Here is an 11,871-nt window from a genome sequence, read left to right as displayed (position 1 = left end):
TGTGGACTTTCTGGACAAAAGCGCTAAATCTTCCCCACATGCTACCTATAGCTTTAGGTTTCCATTTTTGGTAGGAACCAATTCCTCCGAATACATTATGGCGACCATCTTGGATTTTCAAAATGGCCGCCAGGTAAAAACTTATATCTTTCAATATCTCAGCTTCTAAGCCACTCAGGATTATAATCCTGGTGTCTAAACTTTTAAACTAAACTGTCTAAACTTCATAATCTTTTCAGGGTCAAGGAATACAACTATACCATTTAGGATAGTGTCAGATTGGTTATTTGGTCAAAAATAAAGCAAGGCTTGGTTATTTTAAGAGTTTTCTTTCAGGTGGAACAGTTCCATCAACATAGAGGAAAGGAAAATAAGTAAAACAAATGGAAAAGTTAAGTGACGTGTTTTATAGGATGATTATGTCGTAACAAATTAATAATTTCATTTATTTACAGGTTGACTAGCATGATGGATTGGAGCATGTGCTTGATCTGTCAAGAAAAGACTACAGAGCTCCTGAAATGCCCACTCAATGCACAAAGAAGCGGGGACAAGTCAGAACCATGCAGCTCCTTCCTGAATAACGTTAATTCATTCAGAGCCCCGGGAACATTGCCAGTGGTGCTTAACTTAACTTAACAGTGGCCCTCCAGGTCTTTAAAAGAGCTGTTCACCACCATCTCTCATCTTCCCCCATCCAAAACCTTGATCTTTTCTACCCCCGTTAATTCACCCCTGATCCACTTTTTTGAAATACCGACTTCTTTCCTGGAAGTCCGAGCAGTATCCACGTGTTTTATACCTCTTCCACGCCTCCCCCCTTCCCGTGCCTCCCCCCCCCCCCCAAGCCCTCTCCCTCCCACAGATCTCCCGATGTCCCTGCTCTCCATCTTCTCTCCCGCTCCCTTTATCATATGTTTTATGTTTTATGTGTCAGTTTGTCTTTTTGTGATCAATGTTAGCTCTTACACGAGCCTCGATCTTGTATACAAAAGACCAAAAACATTGGAAATGACATGACTGTAGGTGAACTGGTCCAAAACCAGGTTACATGGCACAAATCTTGCTATGTCAAGTTCAGCAAAGAGAAGTTGGAGAGAGCTACCAAAAAGCGTGACAAGGATGACGCTGCAGAGAGCAGCACTTCTGGGGTTACGGCGCCCAGTCGATTGATAAAATGGTCTCTCTGTTTTGTCATCGAGAAGATGGACACCTACATGAATTTAGAACACTTGGAGCTGATGAGACCATAATACAGATGCCTACCGAGCTGCAGGAAACAGAGTTAATGGCCAGAGTAGAAGGTGGCGATCTCATCGCACTCGAGGCTAAATATCATCTGCAGTGCTTAACAGAACTACGGAATCGCTACAGATCACTGATGCGGCAAAATGAGCAGGGATCGGGAGACTCTTCTGAGGAAAAGAAGATAAAGGCAAGAGCACTTGTGGAGCTCTTTACTCATGTAGAAAACTGTGTGGAAGATGGGACCTTCTACTTCAAATTTTCAGTCTTGCATCAGCTGTATGAAAACCGCGTACGATACCTTGGTGTTGATTAGGAGACTAACATAACCTGATTCAAGGAGAAAGTTCTAGCATACTTCCCGCAAGCACAAGAGCAAAGTGATGGCAAAAATAAGATTCTGGTATCTGAACATGGTATGCAGCAAATGCTAAAGCAAGCCATGACATGCGATTATGAAGGTGATGCACTACTGCTGGCTAAGGCTGCCAAGATAATGCGCAAAAGATATCGTCAGCTACAGAAGTTTCCACTTTGATGGCAAACTTCCTTCTGGTTGTCAACAAGGATCAGTGCCATCTACTCTCAGGACCCTTGTGTCTCTGCTGTTGAATGGTGCTGACCTGAAAGACCAAGATTCCACAGACTCGCAGGCAAACCTCACAGTCTCTCAGACCATTCTCTACAACTTCAAGAAACATGCGTCGACTTCTGCTAAGTGTCGGCATTCCCTGGATAGGGAACCACCATTGCCGCTGTACATCGGAATGATGATTCACACAGAGACCAGGTCGAAAAAGATCATCACACAGCTATATGACTTGGGTCTCAGTGTAAGCTATGACAGAGTTCTTCAGCTTGAGAGCCAGCTTGCGACTGCTGTCTGTGAGAACTTTCAGGCCAAAGGAGCTGTTGTTCCTGCTCAGCTGCGACGTGGACTGTTTACGGTTGGTGCGCTTGACAACTTGGATCACAATCCTTCAAGTACAACTGCTAAGGGGTCATTTCATGGCACAGGCATCAGTCTGTTTCAGTTTCCCACTTCTTTTAATTCAGGAGAGAAGCAGAACGACATCAGACTGCTTTTGGCTGATACCAAGAAGAATCACCAGTTGCCAGACAGCTTCACCACAGTGCCAGCTGTGGCTTTGAAGACAGCAAAAGTGTCAGTCCCACAACTGTCAAATGCATCAGCACCAAAAGACGGACAACTGGTAAGTGCACGATTGAAGGAGAAGAGCTGGCTGGAGCATGCTGGACAACAGATGGAGAAAGATGAAGTTGAAAAAGGTGACACTATTACCTGGTCAGCATCCCATGCTTCCATGAAAGATGCATCAGCAGATCAGCACACCACCCTTACACAGCTCTTGCCCCTTTTCAATGAGAAGGCAGCTACTGCAGCTAAGATCAAGCATGGAATTAATGTGCTGCATTGAGCTACAGAATTTCTCAATCCTGGACAGATACCAGTTATAGCCTTTGATGGACCACTCTATGCTCTTGCCAAGTTCACTCAGTGGAACTGGCCTGACACACACGGAGAGGATAAGTTCATAGCAATATTTGGTGGCCTGCACATCGAGATGGCAATGTGGAAAATGTATGGTGACTACTTGGAGGGATCCAGATGGACCAATGCGCTGACACAAGCTGTCATTGCATTATCAGGCACCGCCGACTCGTTTCTGAAGGCCTTACATCTGACCAGAACAAGGCATACTCACCAGGTGACTGCTTTGGCACTGGCAAAGCTCCAGGAGGATGCTTTTCTGCAAACTGAGGGAACACACAGTGATGAAGCCAAGGAGGCGTGGAGGCAGGAAATGGTACAGAAGAGTCCAACATTGCAGTACTGGGATACAGTTCTCAACATGGAACTCCTGGGACTCATCTTCATCAGATCACACCGTGAGGGGAATTTTCCTCTGTATGTTGAAAGCCTCAAGGCCTTGGCTCCATGGTTCTTCGCTCTAATCCACCACAATTATGCACGGTGGATTCCAATACACATCCGAGACATGGAGAGTCTGCCAGCACCCATTCTCAAAGAGTTTGAGGAGCACAGTCACTGGGCCATCCACAAAACCACCAACAGATTCTCGACCATCCCAATCGACCAAGCCCATGAACAAAATAATGAAGTGGTCAAGGGTTCTGGGGGTGCAGTTGGTCTGACAGAAAATCCTTCAGCCTTCAGGAAATGGATGGTATCAGGGCCTGAACGAGCAAGGTTACTGAAAGGAGTTTGAAGAGGACTACCTCCAAAAATATAAAGACTCAGATTGCAGTTATCATCATGAAGAGGGATTCTCCACACAGAGAGGTTTCAAGGAGCAGGCTGTGAGTCTGGATCAGGTCATCCATGAGCTGGGAAACCCTTTCGTTGATGACAGTGAAGAGCTACTGGCACTAGACACACGGAATGTTTTGGATGAATCTGTGGTGAACACGGTGCGAACAGTACATAGTCGAGGAAAGGATCAGTATGCCAAATATTGCAAGGAAGTTATTATTGATCGCACGTCCTCCATTCATGAGCCGATTAAGAAGAATGCCCTTTCTCTCTTCAGTTGTCCACGGCCAAAAGCCAAAACCAAACAAGTGGGAAATATCTCCCTACTCAAGGGTGATGTTGTTCTGTTCTCTCACCTGTACATCGTAATGCAGCACAGGGTTAGTGACATGAGTACATTCTTCAGCCATAAGAACCATCCTTTCCGCCCTTCACTATCTGATGATGGGGAAAATTGCGCTTAGGAAAGAAATCTGATCTGATGAACATTCTGGCCAAAGACACCCACAATGATCCTCCTGATTCCATTGACATGAAGCTTCTTGATGGAGCTGCTGTGGTGCACTTGCTCCCCACTACCAACATTGTGACATTTGATGAGTATGCTGATCGGGTCTTTGTTCCACATATCATAAAACAACTAGAAAACTCCAAAAGAGTTGATATAGTATGGGATACATACATCCCCTGCAGCATCAAATAATCCACAAGAGAAAAGCGAGGAAGGGTGTTTGGAGAAAGGTTGCGGACAAGAACAAGCTCCCAGGAAACTGGGCCGACTTTTTACGTGACCCAGCAAACAAACAGGAACTGTTTGCATTCCTTTCCAACAAGATTGCCACTGTGGATTGTCCTGAAGAGAAGAAAATCATCATCACATCTGGAGTCACACAGCTATTCTTCGAGGGACCGATCGATTCATGGCACCATGTGATCATGAGGAAGTGGACACCAGGCTGCTGATCCACTTGCGGGATACTCTCAGAATGGCTGTACCAACTGTCTGGTGCGCACTGTTGATACGGATGTAGTGGTGATTCTCATTGGCAAGTTCCATCACCTGATCACCCTGTGCCAAGATGTGAGCATTTGAGTTGCCTTTGGAATGGGAAACAACTTCACATATCATCACATCAATGATATCTACAAAGACCTGGGAAGGTAGAAATCCCTGGCCCTCCCTGTCTTTCACAGTTTTACGGAATGCGATACGACATCTGCATTCTTTGGAAGAGGCACGAAGTCAGCATGGGAGGCTTGGAACTGCTATCACGATGTGACATGTGCCTTTACCTACATGGCACTTTATCCTTACACAGAAGTAGAGGTTGGTGCTCAACATTTCCAGCTGCTGGAACACTTCACTGTTATCCTGTATGATAGGACCAGTGACCTGAAACATGTGGAAGTAGCAAGAAAGGAGCTGTTTTGATAGAAGGGGAAGACAATGGAGAGACTTCCCCCAACACAGGATGCACTATTGCAGCACAGAAAGCGCGTTACATATCAGGCAGGAATATGGTGCACCAGTGAGAAGATTGAACAACACGCACCTACTCCAGAGGGTTGGGGCTGGACTCTCGATGAGGACACAATTCATGGGTTCCTGTGTGGAACATGTCTCCAAGGCCTGCAATGAACTAGTCAAATGTAGCTGCAAGATTCAAAGTGGATGTGGCGCGAGGTGCGCATGCAGAAAGGCACGTTGGAAGGTCACTGAACTCTGCAGTTGTCACTGTGAGAAGTAGGCTGGGAATAAAATGCATGTACAGTGGTGTGTGATGACAATATACCGTCACATTTACAGTTGATATAATTAGTCCTTGCAGTATTTTCAGTGACTCTGGTACATTAACAGTATTCGGTTTTTTTTTTTTTTTTTCAAGTTTTATGTTCAGTTTCTTTTTTGTGTTAATAAAAATCGTCTGTTGTTTTTCTAAATGGTATAGTTGTATTCCTTGACTCAGAAAATGTATGTTTAGACACCAACATTGTGACCCGAAGTGGCTTAGAAGCTGAGATATTGGTAGATATCGGCTTTTACATGGCGGCCATCTTGAAAATCCAAGATGGCCGCCATAATGTCTTCGGAGGAAGTGGTTCCTATCAAAAATGGAAAACTAAGGTAACGGGTAACATGTGGGATAAAATTGGCGCTTTTGTCCAGATCGTCCATATCCATCTCAAATCTGGTCCTAAGCTGCCTGACTCTTGGTGGTGGAGGTAACAACAACTCCTGGGCGCAAATCTGGTCCTAAGCTGCCTGACTATTGGTGGTGGAGGTAACAACAACTCCTGGGCGCAAATCTGGTCCTAAGCTGCCTGACTATTGGTGGTGGAGGTAACAACAACTACTGGGCGCAAATCTGGTCCTAAGCTGCCTGACAATTGGTGGTGGAGGTAACAACAACTACTGGGCACAAATCTGGTCCTAAGCTGCCTGACTATTGGTGGTGGAGGTAACAACAACTCCTGGGCACGCACCCACAGAAATGATGTTCAGTCGAATGCTAAAGACATGTGGTCGGACGTAAACATGTCTGAGAGTGTCTCCCCTCAACCCCCATAATTACCCCAAGTGAAGCGAAAAGCAGGGTAATCAATTGATTCACTTCTGTCTGTCTGTCCGTTTAAAAAAGTAATTTTATGATCGAGGAATAACTTGATTTAAATTGAATGTTATTATCTCGTATTTTGACCACAAATCGGAAAACGAACCTGCAGTTTAGTGGTACTTTGGCTTTGAATTCGACCCGATCACAAATGCACAGGAGTAGTGAGATCTTTGTTCACTCTTCCTGTCTGGCAGAGTTCTAGCTCAATATCGTCAATAGAATTATGATCAAATGGTCAATGGGAGACGTCAAAATTATGATTTTCCCTTTCGATCCGTGCAAAACTGCTCCCTATCCGGAAGTAAACACAATCACAGGTTCGGCAGAAACATTCGCTGGTTTGACGAGGTATATCTCAATACAATTGTGATTTTGAGTTTCCCACCCGAACGACGCCACTTTTATCCATCGGTGGGTGGGAGTTTGTTTTTTGTTTTTTTTTGTATACAAGGTCGAGGCTCGTGTAAGAGCGAACATTAATCACAAAAAAAAAAAACGGACACATACAAACATATAATAAAGGGAGCGGGAGACAAGATGGGGAGAGAGAGCGAAGCACACAAGTACAACAACGGTAGAAAACAGGGACATCGGGAGATCTGTGGGAGGGAGAGGGCTTGAGGGGAGAGGCATGGGAAGGGGGGAAGAGGCATGGGAAGGGGGGGTGGGAAAGGTATATAATACATGGACACTGCTAGGACTTCCAGGAAATAAGTCGCGATTTCAAAAAAGTGGATCTGGGGTGAATTAACGGGGGTAGAAAAAGATCAAGGTTTTGGATGGGGGATGATAAGAGATGGTGGTGAACAGCTGTTTTATGGACCTGGAGGAAGGAGTGGGATTGAAGAGAGTGAGGGAATTTGTTCCAGAGGCGGTAGAAAAGGGGAATGAAAGCGTGAAGGTGAGCAGAGTCTTGATTTTGGCAATTTCACCATAAGAGGTTTGCTGGTAGATCTTGTGCAACCTGTAGGAATATTTGGGGGACAGAGCACAGAGAGAGCTGGGGGGGGGGGGGGGGGGGAAGGCCGAAGAGGAGTTGGTAGAAGACAGAAAGACCACCAACCTGCCTGCGGTGAGTGAGTGAAAGGCACTCGGAGTTATTCTCATCGCAGGAGATTCCAATGATTCTGAAAGCTTTGGCTTCAACAGCGTGAAGACAAGCAAGGTGTGAGGCAGGAGCACCGGCCCAGAAGGGAAAACAGTATTCCATTCAGCTGGGGATGAAACCCTTGTATGTGGTGAGGAGCTCAGGTGTGTCAAGGAAGGACTTCGCACGACGGACGATGCCCAGTCGGCGACTGCCTTTGGAGGCCAGCATGGAAATGTGGTTTTCCCTGGAAAAATCATGGCAGATAGTAAGATCCAGAAGCATGAGTGACAGAACTTCTTGGAGAGGATTGTTCAGAAAGTATATGGGAGGGTTGTCCAGAGGGTCTTTTCAGAGAGACAGAGTGGGAGTGTGAGATTTGTCAGGATTGAAAGACATGTTCCACTTGTTTGACAAGTCTTTGATTTTGTCCAGGTCTGCAGAGAGTGAGGCGGCTGCAGACTGCTGATCTGAGGGATGAGGTATGGAGCGGCAGAGAGTGGAGTCATCAGCAAAGAGATAGAAAGGATTTTCCAGATAGTCGGAGAGATCATTGATGAAGACCAGTAAAAGCGCAGGGCCCAGACCACTGCCTTTGGGAACTTCATCCTGAACAGGAAGGAGAGATGAGAGAAATCCATTCAGGGCCACACGTTGACTACGACCAGAGAGGAAGTCCACAAGCCATGTGTGGAGATTTCCATGGATACCATACTACCATAGGAGGAGAGTTTGGTGAGCAGAGCGGTGTGCCAGACCGTATCGAAGACACGTGATATGTCAAGGGAGACAGCTCTGATTTCCTGTTTGGCATTGAGGACCTCCATCCATTTTTGAGACAGCAGAAGCAACATGTCCATGGTAGAATGACCTAGTCTGAATCCAAATTGATGATCAGAGATCAAGCCATTGGAGAAGAGGAAGGATTTGATGTCAGAAGCAATGATGGAATCCATGACCTTGCTGATTATTGGGAGCAGGCTGATTGGTCTGTAGTTACAAGGATCTGTTTTTGCACCTTTTTTGTGTAAAGCGTTGATGTTTGCTGATTTCCAAGATGCTGGCAGATGACCTTGAGCAAAAGAGAGGGTGAAAAGAACAGAGAGAGGGTGTGAGAGAGCGGAAGAGCAGGATTTTAGGACCCGTGGGCTGATGCCGTCTGGTCCAGTTGCAGAATAAGAGTCGAGGTTTGACAGAAACTTCTCAACCTTGTCAGGTGAGAAGGACACAGAGTCCAGTAACAGCTGGGTTCGACTGGGAAAGGTGGGTACAGAGAGAGATGGGTCCAGGACACAATATTTTGAGGCAAACACAGAGTTGAGGCATTCGGCTTTTTCACGTGCGGTGTCAACTGTGTAGCAGTTTGAGGTAATGGAGGGGATGGAGGGGGAACAAACACCAGAAACAGATTTGACCAGACTCCACCAGGATTTGGAGGAGGGAGACAGGTTTGAGAGTTCAGTCTTGAGAGTAGAGAGATAGTGCTTCCTGGCACTCCTGATGGTAGACATACGCTTGTTCTGAGCTTTGTGAAAGGAACTGAGATTGCCTTCACTTGGATTAGCCTTCCAAGAGGCAAAGACAAGTTGTTTCAGGGCAACTGCCTCACCACAAGATTCCGTGTACCATGGGCGGGAGGAAGGGTATGACAACTGAAGTCTAGATGGGATAAATCTGTGCATGAGAGAGAGCAGTTTGCTTTGGAAGAATTCCCAGGAAGAATTGATGTCAGAGGCAGTAGAGATGGGAGACCAGTCCAGATGATTGATGTCTGCTTGAAGACCATGCCAGTCGGCCTGAGTGAAATGCCAGACTCGTCGATGCTGAGGAGGCTCTCTGAGAATGGTCAGAGAGATGTCCACTTTAACAAGCACATGATCAGAAGAACCGATTGGAGCAGAAGAAGAACAGCAGACATTTGTTGGGAAGTTTGTCATAACCAAGTCTAGAAGATAAGATTAGGGTTTGGGTTAGGTTTCATGCATTTCTTTATAAAATTATGATTTTCGATCCGGACGAAGCCTTTCGTATCCATCATTTCTCACTGGCAGATTCGTCTGTATTGGATAACACATCAGAATGGCATTTATATTAGTTTACCTCACAAGTGTTTTTGACATTGTATTTTGTTATATTAACTAGCGTGACTCGGCGCGCTCTGCGCGCCTCACCATGCGTCATTTCAGACGGGTAGGCATCTTTGACCATTTCGGTGTCTTTTGGGTCTTCATGGTGTTTTGGGTCTTCAGGGTCTTTTGGATCCTCTGGGCTTTTAAGGGTATTTTGGGTCTTTGAAGTGTTTTGGGTCTACAGGGTCTTTTGGGTCTTTGGTGACTTCAGAGGCTTTTGGGTCTTAAGGGTCTTTAAGAGTCTTTGGAGTGTTTTGATTATTTGGGGTATTTAAGAGTCTTTTGGGTATAAAGGGTCTTTAAGGGTCTTTGGGGTCTTCAGGGTGTTTTGGGTCTTGAGGGTGTTTTGGGTCTTTGGGGTCTTTTGGGTCTTAAGGGTCTTTTGGTTCTTCTTGGTCTTTAAAGGTCGTTGGGTCTTTTAGCATCTTCAGGGTCATTTTTGGTCTTCAGGGTATTTTTGATCTTCGGGATCTTTTTGGTCTTCAGGGTCTTTTGGGTATTCAGGGTCTTTTGGGTCTTCTGGGTGTTTTGGGTCTTCAGGGTCTTTTGGGTCTTCTGGGTGTTTTGGGTCTTTGGGGTGTTTTGGGTTTTCAGGGTGTTTTGGGTCTTCGGGGTGTTTTGGGTCTTCGGGGTGTTTTGGGTCTTCAGGGTTTTGGGTCTTCGGTGTCTTTTGGGTCTTTGGGGTCATTTGGGTCTTCCTGGTCTTCGGGGTGTTTTGGGTCTTTGGGGTGTTTTGGGTCTTTGGGGTGTTTTGGGTCTTCGGGGTCTTTGGGGTCTTCAGGGTCTTTTTGGTCTTCAGGGGTCTTGGTGGTCTGAAAGGGTTGGGGGAAATTAAAGGGTCATCAAAGGTCTGAGGGGTCTCAGCAGTCTTAACGCAATTAAGAGGGTTAATTAAGAGGGTGGTAAATTTATTTGAAGAAGAAGAAGACGTTTTAGTCGCATATAAACATAACGACATATATAAGGACATAAGTAACCATATACGTTTGCTCTATTATAATAAGATGCTATAGTATTAATTTGTGATTAGAATGATGCTCTTTGGAATAAAAATATAGAGATATTGAGTTTAGAGCCAGAATGAGGAAATGACGTGGAGGTTTCCACCAGTGACATTCACAGTTTCGCCATTGACTGGGTATAGAAATATTCTGCTGCAGTAAGTTTTTTGCCCAAGTCATTCACGAACTGGCTGTCCGTGTCTGACGTTCGACTAAAGGTGGCACAGGAATGTGGAATTTCTTGGTTCACGGTTTGGCATTTGCCGTTTTTTTTAGCCCAAGTCATTCACGAACTGGCTGTCCATACCTGACGTCCGACTGAAGGTGGCACAGGAATGTGGAATTTCTTGGTTCACGGTTTGGCATTTGCCGTTTTTTTGCCCAAGCCATTCACGAACCTGCTGTCCATACCTGACGTTCGACTGAAGGTGGCACAGGAATGTGGAACTTATTGGTTCATGGTTTGGCATTTGCCGTTTTTTTGCCCAAGTCATTCACGAAACTGCTGTCCATACCTGACGTTCGTCTGAATGTGACACAGGAATGTGGAATTTATTGGTTCATGGTTTGGCATTTGCCGTTTTTTTGCCCAAGTCATTCACGAACCTGCTGTCCATACCTGACGTTCGACTGAAGGTGGCACAGGAATGTGGAATTTATTGGTTCATGGTTTGGCATTTGCCGGTTTTTTGCCCAAGTCATTCACGAACCTGCTGTCCATACCTGACGTTCGACTGAATGTGGCACAGGAATGTGGAATTTATTGGTTCACGGTTTGGCATTTGCTGTTTTTTTGCCCAAGTCATTCACGAACCTGCTGTCCATGTCTGACGTTCGATTGAAGGTGGCACAGGAATGTGGAATTTATTGGTTCACTGTTTGGCATTTGCCGTTATTTTGCCCAAGCCATTCACGAATTGGCTGTCCATACCTGACATCAGACTGAAGGTGGCACAGGAATGTGGAATTTATTGGTCCACGGTTTGGCATTTGCTGTTTTTTTGCCCAAGTCATTCACGAACCGGGTGTCCATGCCTGACGTTCGACTGAAGGTGGCACAGGAATGTGGAATTTATTGGTTCACTGTTTGGCATTTGCCGTTATTTTGCCCAAGCCATTCACGAACCTGCTGTCCATACCTGACGTTCGACTGAAGGCGGCAAAGGAATGTGGAATTTATTGGTTCACTGTTTGGCCTTTGCCGTTATTTTGCCCAAGCCATTCACGAATTGGCTGCCCATACCTGACATCAGACTGAAGGTGGCACAGGAATGTGGAATTTATTGGTCCACGGTTTGGCATTTGCCGTTTTTTTGCCCAAGTCATTCACGAACCGGGTGTCCATGCCTGACGTTCGACTGAAGGTGGCACAGGAATGTGGAATTTATTGGTTCACTGTTTGGCATTTGCCGTTATTTTGCCCAAGCCATTCACGAACCTGCTGTCCATACCTGATGTTCGACTGAAGGCGGCAAAGGAATCTAGAATTTATTGGTTC

This window comes from Myxine glutinosa, chromosome 3, assembly GCF_964187855.1.
Source record: "Myxine glutinosa chromosome 3, kmMyxGlut1.1, whole genome shotgun sequence".
In the NCBI taxonomy this organism is placed as follows: domain Eukaryota; kingdom Metazoa; phylum Chordata; class Myxini; order Myxiniformes; family Myxinidae; genus Myxine; species Myxine glutinosa.
This window is presented reverse-complemented; position numbering follows the sequence as displayed.